This window comes from Ptychodera flava, unplaced genomic scaffold (assembly GCF_041260155.1).
Source record: "Ptychodera flava strain L36383 unplaced genomic scaffold, AS_Pfla_20210202 Scaffold_32__1_contigs__length_2955704_pilon, whole genome shotgun sequence".
Classification (NCBI taxonomy): domain Eukaryota; kingdom Metazoa; phylum Hemichordata; class Enteropneusta; family Ptychoderidae; genus Ptychodera; species Ptychodera flava.
The window spans coordinates 2,616,798-2,621,912 of NW_027248354.1; the positions used below are offsets into that span (position 1 = coordinate 2,616,798).

The 5,115-nt window shown below is 37.8% G+C and overlaps 1 long non-coding RNA gene across 1 annotated transcript in view; it reads right to left on the bottom strand.

Moving 5' to 3' along the window:
- LOC139127479 (uncharacterized) overlaps positions 1-5,115 on the bottom strand; it is a 237,143-nt gene continuing 232,028 nt past the window's right edge. Inside the window, exons 2-3 of the long non-coding RNA XR_011551015.1 lie at positions 705-968; positions 1-258 (exon numbers count right to left, since the gene is read on the bottom strand). This is a non-coding gene — a long non-coding RNA (uncharacterized lncRNA). The remainder of the gene's footprint in view (positions 259-704; positions 969-5,115) is intronic.

Below are 5,115 nucleotides of genomic sequence, written 5' to 3' on the forward strand. Positions count from 1 at the left end.
CATTGAGTTCGATAACGCTGAAGCCCGTGCCTGTTGTGCCATCGTGGAACACATTACCCACCATGCATTTGTAAAGGCCATCAGCCAGGCGTTTCGCGTTTTCAATTGTATAGTTTAGGTCCGTTGACACGACAACGCCGTCTTTCGTCCAGTTATGGTAAGTAACTTCAGGGTTGGAATCAATTTTGCAAGTAAGTGTCGTCGTCTCCCCTTCTTTTATTGTCGACGCTTCGGTTACGATGTTCACGTCAGGAGTATCTGGCGATAGCAAAGAAATAACATGACTTCCTGTATGACATCCCGAGTTGAAATGCGCCCCCCTCTCTCCCTCTCTCTCTCTCTCTCTCTCTCTCTCTCTCTTTCTCTCTCTCTCTCTCCACACACACACACACACAATGTGATATCAACTTTACAATTATATATGAAACGAAAATACAAATTTAAGTCGTTCCATTTTGTCAATCATTTAATTTTGGCACATTAGGCCTAAATCACTTTGACTGTACGAAAGGAAAAACTTATACTTACCCTCTTTGTGTTCATTGTTGACGAAGTACCACTTTTATACCGCATATACCTTTGAATATTTTGCCGAAGTGGATAAATTATGTTACAACCATGATTTTTTAAAATCGAGCAACTTTATTTCTCCAACTCAATGACTAGGTTAGTTTTATTTTGTGAGAGAACGATTTCAGACTTACATTGGACATTCAGTTCAGTTTCACTATATCCCATTCCAAGCGTTCCATCGTAAAACTCATTAGCAGCGGTGCATGTATAAACACCAGCGTCAAATCGCTGAACGTCTACGATAATATTCCTCAGAGCTGTGGAAACGACAACGCCACCTTTTGTCCAGTTGTGGTGAGCTACTTCCGGGTTCGAATCGATTTCGCAGGTCAAGGTTGCATTTTGACCTTCTTTCACTGTTACAGTTTCCTTGTCAACTGTTACGATCGGGGAATCTGAAAATAGACGTTTATTATGAGCTTCAAGTCTGAATACTCTACCTACGCTTTTTACTTTTTTTTACAATTTAGAGTTACTCAGTGTTCATACATGAGGAATAAAAATTACCTTCCCGATAGCAGTATATCCGAATGTTGTATGGGGTCTTTGTTTGTCTCCAATAATCAATACACCTAGCGGGAAAAAGTTGTAGCGAACTCCAGTATCATTCTGCGCGCACTAAATAATCGCTTAGCAACAGACCTCGAGCCAGGAGCAGAGATAATAAAACTATTTTATGGCAATGAAGCATGTATTATAAATATCCGAACTTCCCATGTATAGTAAGTTACTGCAGTGTAAAATATTGTTTATCAGTTCTAAGCAAAATCGTTCGGGTGATAACGACATACGGAATTGTGCATTCGGCCGGCACTGCGTTAAATATTGGAGATCAATGCAAGCTGCACCGATTGTGATTACTGTAGACGTCTTCAAACATGGTCGATGTTTGCAAAAAATGATGCATATCTTAAAGGGCTAGAAAGCATTTTGATATCAGTGCCCCGCGCAAAAAAGATATGTTCGTTATGCAGTACAGAAAAGTAATACAGATCTTAGGAGAACATCGCCATACCATGAAAACACTCGATTCAGAAGCGGGTTGTGTAATCGTGAGAATTAAATTACATCGAAAAGATTGAATGGACAGTAGAATTTAAGTATATTCTATAGATATTTTAACAATACTACAGTGAATTGTTAACTGTACGTGTGTTTGTAATTTTTTTGGCTTTCAGAGAAAGCCCAAATATTTTAAAACCAAACATTTTAAATACGTCAGAATACACAATTAGCGTTACTAAATGGTCTCCTGCGAGTCTTATCTCTACAGTTGATGCCTACCTAGATGCCAACGTTGACGTAAGATATCGAAACAGTAGATGTAGGAGAATATTAATGTTGTACTATTTCATTTCATTATCTTGGAGTTTAATGTAATTTCATCAAGTAGGCAAAGCGCCAATATGCAAAATTGGATTCACACATTGATTGGTTTTACATATTGGCAATGAGGTAGCACATCAATCATTTATTCATTCATTCATCCATCCATTCATTCATTCATTCATTCATTCATTCATTCATTCATTCATTCATTCATTCATTCATTCATTCATTCATTCATTCATCCATCCATCCATCCATCCATCCATCCATCCATCCATTCATTCATTCATTCATTCATTCATTCATTCATTCATTCATTCATTCATTCATTCATTCATTCATTCATTCATTCATTCATTCATTCAGTTTTATACCAAGCTACGTATGTGGATCTCTTATGGCAAAGCGAAGGCATTCACGATAGGGAGTTGACGAAACCACATTGAGTTTCTTATGATAACCTTATATGTGGGATCGATGCGTGACAGGCCAGAATGCTGACAGAATTTGTACCTGAAATGTAACAGCGCCAAGGCTTCCGAGCAGTCATGCAGAATTTGTACTCTCGCCTGTTTACCTGTATTCTCGCGCAGACTCAGGTCATCACGGAGATACATAAAAGTAGGCACGCAAAAAACAAAAACAAAAAACAAAACAAAACAGGTCCTTCGGGGATTTGTCGTTCGATGGTTGCAGATGTCTGGAATTTTACTATCTACGGTTGCTGTTTTTTGTAAAGTCCTTGATGATGGCACTCGCCACAGGTGCAAAAATAACCAAAGTGACAGACGGCGGTTGTGGACGAGTAAGAACTCATAAAACATAAAATGCCTTTCACTGAAACCATTCTTCCTTCATTGCCTGTACAGTACAAGCCCACTAGTTGCACCTCATTATGATATTCCTGGACACTCAGAAGATAACCTCACAGTTGTAGCGATCGAACAAATAACCAAAAAAGACCCGGTCAACTTAAATGCCAGAGAAACGTTTTGGGTCAAGAAACTACGTACTTTGTTCCCCGATGGGCTAAACACAGAAACACCTTTAACCGTGTAATTGACACGTTCGAGTTCCAACTATCCCAGTTCAATCTCATTTTACTATCGTTCCTGTCATCCGCTCATAACATTGAACTCCCTTTACACCCTATTGTCTTTTTTTCACATCTATACTTTACCCCTATATTCTGTTTATCAGTTGGACCTGACGATGCCTTGAATTGTGAACAAGGCGAAAGCTTGTCACTGTATTAACCATAAGTTGTTTTTTGTTGAGACCATCCACATTATATATATATATATATATATATATATATATATATATATATATATATATATATATATATATATATATATATATATATATATATATATATATATGTGCCATTTTTATAGGCGCACTTACGACAACACCAAGCCCACCAATTGCAAGCCTGAACAGAATGCCCTCAGACACGGCGACTCTTGTTGGCATAGATGCACAGCTAAATTGCAGTTTCAATAATACTGGAAGCAATATGCCCGCGTGAAAGTTCGACGATGGCGTTCGCTTTATCGAGGTAATTTGCGGTTCCAATTTAACATCGAGAGGGATATAACGCGACTTTGAAGGCATCCAGTGGAGAATATCATTTAATTATGCGCAACGTGTCCTTACATTTTGCCGGCACCTACAAGTGTACAGTGATTTGCTCGAATAGTTACCAGAGGGCTGAGCTTGTGGTACTGGGTATGTAATTTGTCCCTTGGTAAATTAAAAAATTGCGAGTGAAACAATTAGCCAGACACTAGGAATTATATTGTCACTGATTGTCGTAGAAAACATGTAAAATTTCTGTATAAAAATAAACGTTTTTTTCATATCTTCATGAGCTTAATTTCGTCATGAAGATAGTTACAAACACGTTTTAACCATGCGTCAAATGTATTTCGGTAAGAAAAAAAAAATGCAAAATTAAAACCAAAATAAATTGAAGCCTACCTTTGAGGTTATTCCCAACCAGTTATGTTATGTTATATGTTTACTTAACTTTTTTTCCATTGAAAGCTGAGTTTGCTTTTATGTTCATGCAAATGTTATATGCTTCGCAAATAAATAACTAGGCTTTCTTTAATGACAGAATACGGGCCTGTATGTTGGTCAGCCCAGGTCACACAGTATTATCAAACCAATCCGACTTAATATTCACCTGTCATGTCGACGGCTGCACTTGGGGTGGCCTCGTCTGGTTGAATAACGGCGGGGAAATATCGCATGTCAACACTTCGATAAATGAATATTCAACCAGACTTCAGAAGACAGACAATTGCGCAGTGTATAACTGCCGATACGAAAGCCAGAATATTTCGTCTGAACGTTGGCCTCAACAGACGTGCATAGACGACATATCTGAGGATTTGCAGTGTAGGTAAATTTGTGGTACAAATAAATCCTCAAAGTAGTCGACATCGGGATATCTACAAAGGGGAGAACAGGAAGAATCAGTCTCCGGAAAATTATACAGCATCAGCAGATCAGTAGATTGCTTATAAGTATTCAATGTGGTTCCTCTCGATATAATACTAGGTAGAAAGCGCCAAAAGGACATATATTGAGACTCTTTAGCTTTTACAATATTTCTTAGTCTATCACTTATTCTGCCAATTTTCAAGGTTATGGTGTGATTAACTGCCTCAGTTTAGTAAAAATAATTTTATTTTTCCTCACAGTTAACGCAGAGCAGGCGGTTATTTTGAATTCTAGTGTTGGTAAATATTGCGCAATTTGTTTCTCTAGAACCACATTTTGCACAGAGACTCTCTTTTTATTCTTGATTTTTAAAAGGAATTGTTGAAGTGAAAAATTCTCATTTTAGGGGCTCGAACAATAGAAGTGTATAAGCTCATAATGAAAAACCAGTGACTGTGGTATTTTTTCCAACCGTAGCTTAAGAGTAGTGCATTACAGAGTCACGGTCAAGTAATAACAAAGGCGTTGTGTAAAGATAGTGACTCACTACAGCAATACCTCTTTACCTGGTTATGTTCGATGATGTTAGCTATAAAATGTACATGTACGATACGATAGAGCATAATCTTTTCATACTAAGCGGCGATTGCTAATTCTTGTTTTTGGGAAGTAATGAACACGAACACTACGCATGTATGTCTTGGCATAACGTAAGCTAGTCTCTAGTCAGTCTTCGGTTACACATTATTCTCTATGTTGTAG